We start from the raw sequence: 14,258 nt of genomic DNA, 5'->3' as shown, positions 1-14,258 counted from the left end.
GTTAGAAAGAATCTGAATTCGTGATTATGCCTTCCGATTCCTTCTCCCTTATTCTACTCGCGCTATCATCACAATACCTCGCGGACTTCCTTCTAGGATTATACGCGCAAAAGTACACGAGTTTAATGTCATTTCGTGAATCCTCATTTGTGATTCATGAAATTCGCCGAAACTTTCTTCCACCAATCAGACCCGAAAGCAAGTAACTGTGATCTCATTTCGACTGTCCCGTGGGCACATCCCGAATATTTCGACTTAGGGACAGATGCGAGTATCAAAATTCATTATTTCTAAGAATAGAGCCGCCGCCGTTTAACAAATCATTCCTTTAGGAGGAACGTTTCCTTTTTCCTCTACTTTATCCAATATTTTAAATTAAAAGAAATGTTTCATAATTTCTTATCTCGGACGTCTAAGATTTCTTCGAAAAAATACTGTACAACAAAGTAAAAATATTTACAGATAATTTAGTTATCTGAACTGAGAAGAAAATGCGTCTCTTTCCTACCCTTGAATCCTATAAAAGTCGCCATTATACGCTTCGTTTCAACTCATTCTCGACGCTCAAAGACGCAAACGGAAAAGGGAAATTTGACTTTGGGTAGTAAGTAAATAATTGGAGTTGTAAGAGGAAATTGATACCACAATAATAAAGTTGACGATATGCATGCGATACCGAGAATTCTACAGACGAAGACAATTCTTTCGTTGATATGGTTCGAGGGAAAATAAAAAGAAACGAAAAAATGAAAAATGAAGGAAGAAAAGCAAAGACAGGAAGAAAAAGAAAAAGAAAAAGAAGAGTAAAGAAGAAGAAGAAGAAGAAGAAGATTGAGTAGGAGAAGAGCTTGCTATCGACTCCTTCCAAAAGGCGTCGCTGTAGGAAGGAAAGTCAAGTCGCCCAGAAGCGTCTTATTTAAAAGTTTGTATCGAGGCAGAGTAAGGCAAAAGAGAAAGAGAGAGAGGGAGAGAGAGTTTCTGTAGGAGTAGAAAGGATAGACGCAACGAAGCTAAATTGTCCGTGAGTACCCTGGGGCCAACGAAGAACTGCCATGGGTTCAGTAATTTATCCGAAAGTACTGTGAGTAAGACGAAACGGGGAACACAGAAGAAAAAAAAACGAAATGAAGAATGAATGAATCGGGCCTTAATGAAAAGCAATTCACTGATCAAGTCTAGAAAAAAAAAAAAGAAAAAAGATGAAAAAGAAAAAGAGTGAATGAGTTGTCTCGTGCTTCGCAAAATCTACCTACCGAATGCACACCGAAGGAGTTCTAGTAAGTACCTCTTCAACCTTGGCGGATTTATCTATTTTTGTTTCTTTTTTCTCAGCAATTTTTAGTCTTTTCTCGGCCTCAGAATACCCTTTTAATGATCTAATCTCGTTCCATTATCGTAGAAGTATACTTTTGGGTTTTAGTTTGTTTTTGAATTCTCGTGTAATCTTTAATCACGTGTACCGTGTTTGAAAAGTGAAATAGGAGTGTGCAGTAAATTTCTTTATTGCAGGAACAGCGCAACGCTTCGATTGATTTAATTACAGTCACTTTTGACTTGAGGCGTAATCCACGTTGGAGAGAATATTTTTCCGGTTTAAGCTCTCTCTCTCTCTCTCAAAATGAAAACTTGAACAAGTGACCGATCGTGAGTTGGTTGATACATTAGTCGTGTGGGGTCCTTTAATTACAGTATTCTGAACGCAGCTATATTGACCTTTTGAAAATCAACGAAGTAGACACACACATATCCAGGAAGAAAACCAATCCAACCCAAACCAACCCCTGTTTTATGTCCCTATATACGAACACATAGCAATATTATACTCGTTCATACATGCCCACACGCACATACGCATACAAACGTACGATTGTGGTGAATACTCTCGTGTTTGATTCGCATCCATCGCAGCATACGTTCGAGTGATGGTCGATGAAGAGCAGCAATCAAGATCACAAGTCATACGTTTTGTAGCGTTCGCTTGTCACACGTTCTCTCGGTTGACTAAGGATTTTTTTAGAAACTATCTGCGTTGTTTTCACTTGTTTTGATCGAAGAAAATAATAACTAAAAACAATTCTAAATAATTCAAATATTATCAAAGTATTCTTTAGCAAAGATAACAAATAAAAATGCAATATTTGCGAGTATTGAGTTTACGTTAAATATATTAAATAATTCGAAGGAATTGTTGCCTGTTAATTTATAGTTATTTCTTACAGGAAAAATTTGGAAAAACTTTGAACTGACTTGGGAAAATCATTCAAAGTGAAATCAATTCAAAATGACTGAGAGAAAAGTCAAAGTACGAATGTTACTTATAGGCCGAGCAATAACGAGATACCAACCAGGAGGAGAACTGAGGGGAACCTAAAACGAGGGAAAGGGGTGTTCATTTAGCTATGTTTGTTCTTGCTCATCCGTTTCCCAGTGGACACGTCGCAGGAAGACCGCGTCGATGTTGCGACTTAATTATACGCCATTCAGAGGCGTGTCCCTTGCACAAATCGCGCAGCCATCCGTGTCCGGACGAAGGCTACCATACTCTAAGGACCGCGAGCTTACAGGGGGACATGATACTGGCATATAAATGTGTGTGAGTGTATTTCTGTGCATGGCATGTTTCTCTACGTATAAGCATAGCATATGAACACAAGCGTATGTACGTATATAAATGTTTAAATTTAAATGTATGTGTTATAAATGCGTATAAATGTATATAGAATACACAGAAACGCATACACACACTCGCGCATATAATGTCATTCGCCAATATTCGACCTTGTGAATTATTCAAGACATACCCACTCTGGCGCGACTTAACCCCCCGAGCAGCTTTGCGACGAAGTTAGACAAGATAAGGGTGGGACAATGAGCGACAATTTCAAGCACTCCTAACGACGAGCGTCTCGTTATACAAGGAGTTATGACGGATTTGATAGGAGGTGGAATTCTAATAACAGGCTACTTCGAAGGTTATACTTACTTGATAACGATGTGCATCGTTTTCCGTGCTATCTTTACGCTGCCAATGACGAATATGTGCGAAAGGGTAGCTGTGAATCAATGGAAGTGAAAATCAACGTTCTTATCTTACTCCTATTTTCTGCCAGAGACTTTAAACCTATTCTTGTAAAGTCACCAGAATCAAAACGTTCGCTCAAACATGTTCAAATATAGAGACGTTTAACATTTGTTAATGGAATAGTAATGAAAAGGTAACAAATGTTAATTACATAGACTCTCCTATCGACAGCTGATGTATGCACTAGATTTAACCTGCTTTACTCTCACTCTCTCGTACTCCATCATGATGAAAACGACCTATACCCGGTTGTTGCGCGTTCATGCGTAATTGAAGGGCGCATTAATGCACGTTCAACAGAGTTAATAAAATGATAATTTTAATAGACACGATCAAAAATTAAAACAATTTCGTGTTATCGTATTGAGAATAAAAAGAAGAACAAAACTGTCTACCTCGTTGCATGAAGGACTAAACTGTATTCATATATCATATTTACATCATCCACGAAATTGCTTTGACAACGGCTAAGTTACGGAATAGATATCGGCTTTCACTGGCAACTTTACGGATCTCTTCTTTTTCTTTTTCTTCTTCTTCTTTAGCCGATCTCGAAAAAAGGGAGGTGAAAGAAAATGTTGCAAGTTGGGATATATGTAGGAATATTCGACGTAACATGTTTGAAATAGTGTTGGACGGTGATGCGGTAAAGCGGTCTGCCAATAACGCGCGCTCGCGCGCATCATGAGAAATAAGCGTGGAAAGACCTTTGTGTTGGTCGAAGGTACGAGGCGACGAAGCATCGTATAGTTCTCCCTCGACACCCCTTACTTCAGGATCCATAGCAGAACAGCACCCTCTCTTTCTTTCTCTTTTTTTCTTACTCCAGAGCAAGGGATGCCTCGAGACTCTCACCCGACTGCCTTCCTACCTTGCTGAGAGAGCTTGGAAAAGCATCAAAGAAAAAAAGTAAACGACGGTACTGCTCTACTCAGACCTTACCTACACTACCATTACCTATCGCACCACCACCTACGTTCTGAGACTTCCATTTGATTTGCGCAAAATCATGAAGAATTGGAAACGATAATGTCTAACAACAGCTGCGTGGGAAAGTTTCGCTTAAATTGCGAGGGGAAAGGGATCAAGAAGGGCCGATTAGGAAAGACCCTACTGCATCGTTACACCTAAAATCCTTTCTATTTTGATCGCTAGGCATACGACGTAACGTCTCGTGAATCGGAATATACGCCAATCAATTTTTTCAATTGACCTAACAAACTTTCCACGTTCCACGAATAACAGCCGAAATTTCTTACATTCGGTGCTTGCTTTCAATTCGCTGAGAGGAAAGGAAATCATATAAAAAGGAAAATATATATTCTTTTTTTCTATTTTTAGGGACAACGAAAAACTTGATTCTCGATTTGGGAAGTAAATTTACAAATTTATGGCAGACAAACGATTATTATGTTTATCTACGACTTCAATCAAGAAAAACAGAGAAGTTTTTTAAGGAAGTCAGAAAAATTTACACAAAGAAACGAAAGATAAATTGAGAGTGGAAGGAAAGATCAAGGAGATATTTCTTTTTTTTTTTTCTTCAAGTGGAACTTTTGGAATCAGGTGAATGAAGAGAAGAACGGCTCTATTTTTTTCTCCAGCGAAAAACAAAAATTCTTTCTTTCCTTTTCGCAATCGCGCTTTGTTTATCTATCTCTCGTTTTTACTCGTCCTCGTTGAAAAGTTAAACTGAGAAAGGGCGGCCAAGGCTGAGAGAGGTTGGAAGAGAGTAGGGAGAGAGGATAGAAAGGGAAGAGGAGGGCTCTTAAGCCGGCGCACAGCATTTTAAAACAATGTAATTGTTAATTTGGAGACGAAATGCAGTTTAAACGCAAAGTTCCCCGTTTGTTTTAAAGAGAAGACGAGAAAGAGAGAAACAGAGAGAGAGAGACAAACGAACGGACACACGAACAGACAGACAGACGGACAGACAGACAGGGACTGAGTAAAAGAGAGAAGAAATGAAAGTGGTAGAGAAAGAGATACGCAGATAGGGAAGAACCGTAGCGAAGAACGAAAAGGGTAGAGGAGCTGATGAGGAGGCGGAAGATGGTCGCAAAGGCGACAAAGACATTGCCATTATTTCGAGAACGATAGTCAATTTAAGTTAACAGTGCAAGAGCTCGGAAGACGGTCCTCTTCACGTACCTAAGTAATCTCATTTCGAATTAATGCGCGGTGCGAGTAGTGAAATGCCCGAGCCTCAAGCGAGAGCGAGAAAGAGAGAGAGAGAGAGAGACCAATCTTTATGCTTCTTTGTGCACCGAAAGTGCACCAGCCCTTTTCTCCAAATGGCTACGAGTGATCTCCTTTTTCCGCGGATATGCAATTTACATTTTATCTCGGAACTTTAATCATTCGCGAATTTCGGACTGGAACGATAAAGTTCAGTTCAATAAATTCCACGGCCTTCTTCTTCCTTGATACCTTTGAATAATTTATCATTAGTTTTTTAATTCGATGAATAAAGAAATATTACTCGGGAGTATCAATTTTTGCTCGTTGAATTTATTCTAAGAAAGAATTGGACTTCATAATAGAGAAAATCCAAAAATGTTGAAAAACAGAGAATTCCGACTAGAATTCAAAAAAAAAAAAATTCTTGACCCAACCTAACTCGAGTCTGTAATTTCAGGTACCAACACAACCCTAATAATAATAAGAAAGGTAGAATGTGAAATGAGCAAAGAACTGGAAGTAAAAGAGATTATTGCTTTCTTTTTTCACGTTACAACGCGTCGGCGGCTCAACCATCGCGACAGTTCTACGCGAGTCGGATTTTCTTTACGAGTATTGCGGTGTTGGTAAGAGTCCTGGAATACACAGAGAGAAAGAGAAAGAAAAGAAAGAAGGGATCAAAGTAGCAGTGCGGTGGTACTACTATTTGCTCGACGGAGAGGATCGGCCCACTTTTTTTAATCCCAGAATTGTATTTATGCGTGTACAATGGCACTTCTCTGTCCCATTACTTCTGTACTTCGTCGCCTCGCTGCCTCCGTTCAATGCCATTTCGTCTACATTAGGGAGATAGAAGAGAAAGAGAAAGAGAGAGAGAGAGAGAGTATATAGCTAGCGAGAAGAAATTCTTTCGAGCGTACTTGGGAACTACTGCTTTACGTTACTTTCACAGACTTTCCAACGTTAGTACTGAAGAAATATTCTAGGGAGGATCGCACTATTTTCTAAAACCAAATGAAAAAGACGAGACCTACCACATTCTTTACAAGGATTCTATGTTTTTTCCTTTAGAAATGTTTTTTCCAATGAGAAAAGTAGTTTACCTTTGAATTCAAAAAATATACTTTTATACGTTTTATCTGACCACCGTTCAATCTTATAAATATATACTTTAAAGAATTGTTTAAACCAATGACGGAAGAGGAAAGGAGAAAGAGAAGGCAAGATAGAAGGGATGCTTCGTATATTCCCCGCAGTCCAATTTTAAGGGAGGTTTAAAGCGGCCGTTTATAACTCCCAGCTAGGTACGAGGGTGGTGTGGTAAGTAGCACCGAGGTAGAAATGTGCAAGTCAAACAGCTTGACTCAGCGGTTTATCTGTCACAGCGTACACTTGTGAATAGATGCATACGAAGAACCTCGACTAACTTTCTACATGCTTACAACTTCTTACACCTTGGAATCTTCTTCCCCTTATTTCTCATTCTCTCTCTCTCTCTCTCTCTCTTTCTTCTAATCTATTATTTTTATTAGAATTCTCGTCTAGTATCGAGGATAATAGCATGTAGAATTTGAAGGGAAAAAAAAGCTTTCATGTCCGTCAAGCAACTCGTTCAGAGTTCTCCCGTATTTACAACGTTATACGACGAGGGAAAAATAAATTTTCAAAGTAAGTACCGCGGTCTTCGAGATAGAAACGACAACTTATGCGAGGGAAGGACGCGAGAACGATACAACCCCCGCTCTTGTACTCCCCCTGTTTCAACCTCCTTATTTCGAAGATGCTTCCTACGAGCTACTGCTATGAGCTACCTCATCCTAACGTCAACATAGTATTCCCTCCCTGTACCTGACTCTACCTACCCTTCCCACCTATTCCATCCTCTCGTTCTCGTCTGCCCTCGACGTTTCGTGAAAATCTATTATTAAGGGCTACGAGCTCCTCTGCAAAGAGAAGAGTTTACGGGCCAGCGTAAAGTACGCGAGCATCCCTGCAATCATAAAAGGCCGAAGTTTTCTCCCTAACGTTTTCCATCCCTCGCTTTCTTTGCCTCCGGGCCTCCTCTTCTCTTTCCACCCTTCCTTCCTTCCTTCCTTCCTACTTTCCTACCTACCACTCCTCCTCCTCCTCCTCCTCCTCCTCTTCTTCTTCTTCCTCTTTCTTCATTTTCCAAGAAACTGAAGGAGCGAGTATAGAGAGAGAAGAGTGAAACTATAACTTCAACGTTACTGCGTTCACTACCTTTGTACGCTTGCTGTTTTACCTCGGAAAATTCGAGACCACCCGTGTGTTTCTTTATTCCGAAAGAACCAAGCGTTTAACTCGCTGATTTTCGTTTCTATAAAAAACAATGGAAGAGAAAGGAACAAAAAAGAATATATACATAAAAACATACAAACAAAAAAGAAAAGTAAAAGTTATGTGTCCTAATCCTAAAGCTCTTCTGCCTATTTCGTTTACTCCGGGTAAAATGGGTGGGTGCGTGTTTTACCGCCTCATCGTAAATCTTTCCGCGTCTGCTGTGATCCTAGAAAAGCTGTCGGTAGAAACCAGGTGCACAAATTGTCTCGATGAATCTCTCTCTCTCTCTCTCTCTCTCTCTCTCTTCTTCCTTTTTACTCGCCCTCCCTTTTATCTGGTGAAATCGTAACCGCGATATCAGCCGCAATTTTGAAATATTTTACAGGATCAACTGTATCTCGTTCAGTTTGGCCGTAACGTGAAAATACGAGCTTAAAATAACGCGTCCTAGTATGAACATAACTTTTTCTCGATCCGTACGAGGACTACTGATTAGAACAATGACCAGTTTTGCTCATACAAACTACTCGATAAAAAAAAACAATCACTCGATGTTTCAAAATTTGTTAGCTACCAACAAAAATGTATAAAAGCAAAGTTTCTCGTTGTAAAATGGAAAAAGGAAGGAACAAAGGTGTGTACTCATGAGAGAGAAGTGAACAGAAAGTGGAGTCTCTACGTTCGTACAGTTTTTACGAATTTAATAACTTCGAATTTAATTAACTACCAAAAGTAGAATAATCGATTTTCCATGAGTTACTCCATCTTTTTTCCGGCTTTATAACTCGTCGTTTGCTGCTGTATTTCCGTTGGATTTTCATCGAAGGTTTATCTATAATCCTTGGAGATTCTGGTTAGTCTCAATACTCTACTATGATAAATAATGTAAGAAAAAGATCCGATCCTTGTTTAAATAATTTTTTGCTTATGCATTTATTCGTAGCAATCTTTGATTCGAATTTTTACTGTATTCCATTATCGTTTGTCGATAAAAAGAAAAGAATATTAATAACTGAAAGTGTCGTTAACACCAAAATCACTGATATGAAATGCTTTTGCCACGTTAGTCCGCGCCTATCGACTTTTGGAAGAAACGAAAAGAAAAAAGAAAAAAGCACGGACGTGATAACGATAGAGAAAGGGGTGGTAACTAGCGTGAAAACTTTTGTTGGAAAAACTTTTTCGTACTCTCGGCACTTCTATCCGAACCGTGGCAACGCACTGTTCGCAAAGAATCACGCTCGCCCTATCTACTTTCTTCATCATGGAAACAGATTCTTAGAAAAGAAACGATGATACTCTTGCGAATTTGTCGATTGCAAAAAATGATAAAACAGAAAGGCTTACACTCTTTATACCGTACCATTTAAACGAGTGATAACATCATCTTTCCAAGCTTATCATATTGTACAAAAAGACTCAGAACGAGATTCTAACTCGCGTGAGGTGTCTCATAAAAAACTTCCATCTTGAGAAATATTTAGGTTTTTAATTTTGTATAATCAGATAAGAAATTTCAATCGCAAAATAAAAATATCAAAGAACTTGTCAGAAAGATAAATAAGAAGAAAAAATATATTTTTATAAGAAACATTTCAATTAACTTTTCGTTAGTAATATATATTTCGAGATACATCTGCTCCAAACAGCTTTGCCTTTGTGACCAATTTGTCTTTAGAATTTGCATACTAAGTTCATTGCCTGTTCTTGCATCCTAACGTCGTTCTTTCGTCTGATATGCTGTCCCAACCCATACCGGACGATTTCATTCAAATTGGAATCTACGAGCGACAGAGATTGACGGGACTTCAATGAAGTCTTCCGAAGTAGCAAGCTGAACGTTCCAAGAGGTAGAAATTTATAACAGTAAACTAGCACGTTGTTACCATATTCAGTCACCTTCCTTCAATTTCTCTTATTTTTTTCCTTTCAACCACCAACAGTATTTTCATACTCTCTTTTTAAGTATCTACACGCTTACTTCTCTAATTTTTCCTTCAAGTACTTCCATTTGTCACCATTTCGAATTTAAAAGAATCTTCAAAGTTGCATAAGAAATTTTGTAAATTTCTAAAGCTCATAAAATCGAATTACATAAACGATGAAGAGAATTGAATAGGTATTTGCATTTATTTGATACATGACTACTTTTTTCCTTTACAATTGTAAATAATGTTGACAAATTTTCTCTTTGAAAAAAAAAAAAACGTTATTCGAAAATTGTATTTTTATGTGTTTACGCATCTAACAAAAATGTTCTTCAGCAAATTTCCTTTTACGCGAATATGTTGGTACGGTTTGAGTGTAGGTTAGCTAGGGATGATACTATAAACTCAGGAAATACTATGAAACAGCTGCGTATATGTATTCGTAATGGCACGTTGCACACTGTAGACTGAGTTAGGTCTTGTCTAATAAAGGGTGGCATTTGTACGAATTAATAGCCCCCAACGGGAAGGTTCGTGGTTAGTAGGAGACCATGCATCTTCCGTTTGGTCGTCGGCACCGCGAGGGTTCTACGACGACTGTCCACGATAATCAAGACTAACAGCTTCGGCTGATCCTTCAACTTTCTTCGTCACCACCCCTAGAACTTCCTGCTCCACCACTCTATATCTCAATTTATATCACAATAATGTCACTTTACGCCGACGTATACGACGACGTTCGTTTTCTCTTTTTTTTTCTTTTTCTTTTTCTTTTTATTCTTTCCATTTTCTCTTTTTTATATCCTTCCTTTCTCTACTTTCTTTCGAAGATTCCTACGAGTTCGAACTTTATTTTGTTTTCTTTTTTGATAGTGGCAACAATTACAATTATTGGCTATCGATCGAAATCTTGAATATACATCACAGCGTTAAATTGTATAAATTCATAAATTAACGTGAAATCGTAACAAACGAAGCGCGATATTATCAATATATCTTCTAGCGAGAAAATGAAAATAACAGGATATAAGAGACATCCGCAAAATCTTGTAGCATCATGGTAATCCGAGTGTTCTCAATGGCAGAAGCGAAAAGTTAAGAGAAGTCTCGACTTACAGCTACCGTACTCCACGCAAGGTGTTCTAATAAACGGCTTTATGCAGAAAGTCTTGAAGTACCATTAAATTAAACGGCACTTTGAAAACTTCTTGCATAAAACCCTTTAACTGCTGCTTTCAATTAATAGACGCGATTTTTCCGACAGATAACGATATACGTAACCAAAGACAATTTTCAATCTTTATCGAATCTTCTTTAAATCGTTTTTCTTTTTTACACGATAAAGAAATATCACGGAATAAAATTGTTAAAATTAGTCACCAATGCGATTAAATCTAAAGAAGCAAAATAAAACAAAAAAATTGAGAAAATGTTTTGCAATAAATTGATTTCTTTATTGTTGCAATAACGCGACCAGAAACGAGTATTAAGTTGCTTAGATCACACGGTCCAGTAACATGCAGAAACTCCTGTAAGATTAAACTATTTGAGAAGATTATAGAAACTCCTAGCAACCAGGATTACCACTACCTCCGACGACTCGATGCTTGCTTGCCCTTTGGCATACCGACGAGCACTGCGGTTATGTTTTGAATCCGAAACGGAACTGTTTCTCGACTTATGACCTTCTCCTACTCTATTGCTCGATTTACAAAATAAAATGAAACTTGTATTTTTTCAATTAAACGAAAACCGTGTTATGTTTCGCGCTATATAAACACAGGAATGAATTTGTCACACACACATACAATTGAAGTTATCTAAAGTAAACATTGTAAAATAATAGGTGAGAAGAGGATATGTATATATGTATGTATGCAGGTATAACGTTATTCATATTTATTTCAACGATAGGAAAATTTCAAAAACGAGAAATCGGTTCTCGTAAAAGTGTATGCGCGCCCCGTGTATGCGTTATGCGAGTGTGCGGAAGAAAAAGAGAAAGAGGGAACCGTAGTCCCTTATGGTTTTCGAGAGAATACGAAAATATGTGAAAATCTGTAATTTCCATAATGTTACGAGCAAACTGTCGATATATTAATACGAGTATGACGCATATTTCCCTATCGCATTCTCTACCCCCTAGATTAGCTGTAATGTGTTATGCACGAACACACCAATTATAAAACAAATAGCCATTCTACGAATATCGAACGCATAAACCGATATTATTTGTACCTCTCAAATAATTTGCTAGTTCAGAGCAATGTAGTTCTGTTATTTGTAGAATGTATATGTCTGACTTTAAAAGCCTGCTCCTGCGCCCTATTAAACTTTAATTTTCAATAAAGATAAAACGCATGACATACGTTTCGCTTGATAATTGAGTGAAACGTTTCGAATACAGTCTCGTAATTTCATACGTTGCGTTTCAAACGAACGCCCAACTTGTTCCTGCCATCGTTTAATGAATATAGAAAATAATTTTCACATGATTGTTTCTTTGATTTAAATAATAACACTTTGCGAAAAATACCGTTAAAGAATATCACAGAGAAAAATAATTTGAGGATAAAAGTGTACGTCGTGGTGAATGAAAAATAAAAAGAAAGAAAAAACATCCTCGATAGATTCGATCGATTAGTGAAAGATACGACAACAACGATTGCAGCGAGCGTTACGTTTACGTCCATGTTCCGTGACATAAATAACGACGAACTGAAGAGAAAAAAATAAAATTAAAAAGAAAAAAAAGAACTAGTAGAACAATGCACAACTGGCTGTCAATGGGACGTCGCCCAGATATTCCCAGGACAATCACTCAGTCTTCTCATACCTTTCCTACTAAAGTAAAATCGATCTCGTTAAAACTTTCCAACGAGAACAGACCAGTTTCGAAAAGTTTCAACGAAAGACGATGCAAGAGAAAGGAAGGAGGAAAGAGAAAAAGAGGGATAGAGAGTGAGAGGCACAGAAGCGGATGAAGGACGTGTCAGTATACGGAAAAAGAAATACACACTGAAGGATAAGAAGAAGAAGAAGAAGAAGATAAAATTGCTACCTCTCTCTCGTCAAGAGTCCTTCAAGAATTCTAAAGAGATTCGAGAATACTGTACTGGAAGTAGAACGCGTTTAGTCGCATTTTAAAAATTTTTTCAAAAGATAATTCTCTAAATTTATGGATCACAGTTAGAAAAAAAAAAGGAAAAAGAAAACGCATAATCCAAACAGAGTACTACAGTTTAATTCGAAATCTAATATATGTTTGTTCTGCTGGTTATCAACGAGTAACATACTCATAACTTTTTAACCATATCTACAAAAACTATAATTATCTGAATTATTTTGGCATATTTCGTTTACTGTCATAATAACTAGCAAAATCTTTCGCAAGTATTTTAGAAATTGGAACGAGAAGGAATGATATTCGAAGACTGATGATTGAATTTTATTAGGTCATGTCATTTCTATTATTCGCATGATTGTCAGTGCCTATAACAGATTGATCGATTGGATTCATCTCACATACAACGTCCATCTCGCTCTGGGTGTTCGATAGAAAATCCTATTCGAGAGTACGAACACCTTGTCGAATGATATTAATATTTTTATATTATATTCGTTCGCTTATTAAATTTGCGCACAACAATTAATGATGAGAGAGCATTAAATAGAAAAATTTATCGGCAAATATTTAATATCAGAGCATTGAAATTCAAGTTGTTGAATTAAATCATTAAAAATATTTTAATAGATTTTAAAGGAATTACGATAATTAACGTACGGTAAATTGTTAATTATTTTCAATGCGTAGATAGAAATATTTGCGTGGGAAAAAATTGTACAGCATATCAATGCAATTACGTCGAACTTGAAATATAATACATACATTTATACGTCAATCCTAGTATTCGCATGATTAATACCGTATCAATGTCAATATATTCAATAAAAATCGTTCAAAATCCAATCAGATCTAACGTGAAGAAATAAAATGAGAAAAAAAAATACAAAACAATTGTATTTTGGTAAAGAAAACGTTGGAGGTAAAGTAATCGTAGCTCACGTCAAGTTCGGGCGTAAGTAAAAGAGGATTAGGAACGATAATTGGCTCGAAGCCTCGCGCATTCTCCTCTTCCTTCTTCCTCCTCCTACAGCCCACCCAACCGACTTGCTCCTGTCGCTTCGTTTCGGTCTCTTGCGACAGAATTTCGTAGACCAGGGACCAAATTTGATTTGCAAATTCAGTTAGAGGCCTCATCCCTCCCTTCGTCTTCCATCGTTCTTTCTTCCTCTCGTTCGTTCGAAATATACATACGTAGGACACTCAATCTCTCTTTCTCTCTCTCTCTCTCTCTCTCTCTCTCTCTGAACGTTATCCTGTCGCGCTTACTTCGCGTCCTCCAGGATATCCCCTTGGTCCCCACTTCTCACCCCGTGTGACACGAGCTCGAGAAAAGACACGCCACATGAATTTTAATTTGACTTCGCTTGGTTGGCGAGTGCGACGCACTCGGGACGCGTCGTAACGAGCAGCTAAAGTTTTTTGACGAAAAATTAAAAGTTTCCTACACGTTTGTCGAGGCCAGTACCTTCTTTTCTTCTTCTTCTTCTTCTTCTTCTTCTTCTTCTTCTTCTTCTTCTTCTTCTTCTTCATCATCATCATCTTCTTCTTCTTCTTCTCCTGCTTCATCTCGGCATCTCTGTCTAACTCTTATTCTTCCATCCCTTTCTATTTGTTCGTTTTAGCTTTCTCTAGTCTCACC

General features: G+C 37.7%; 1 protein-coding gene across 1 annotated transcript in view; it reads right to left on the bottom strand.

Moving 5' to 3' along the window:
* The window catches only part of LOC107067582 (bruno 3), a 232,715-nt gene that overhangs the window by 213,438 nt on the left and 5,019 nt on the right, over positions 1-14,258 (bottom strand). The window lies entirely within an intron of this gene.

The sequence above is a fragment of the Polistes dominula genome, unplaced genomic scaffold, assembly GCF_049000335.1.
Source record: "Polistes dominula isolate Pdom_NZ unplaced genomic scaffold, Pdom_raw_medaka contig_27, whole genome shotgun sequence".
In the NCBI taxonomy this organism is placed as follows: Eukaryota; Metazoa; Arthropoda; class Insecta; order Hymenoptera; family Vespidae; genus Polistes; species Polistes dominula.
The sequence above is the reverse complement of the archived record's forward strand: the minus strand, read 5'-3'. Positions and strand labels throughout refer to the sequence as shown.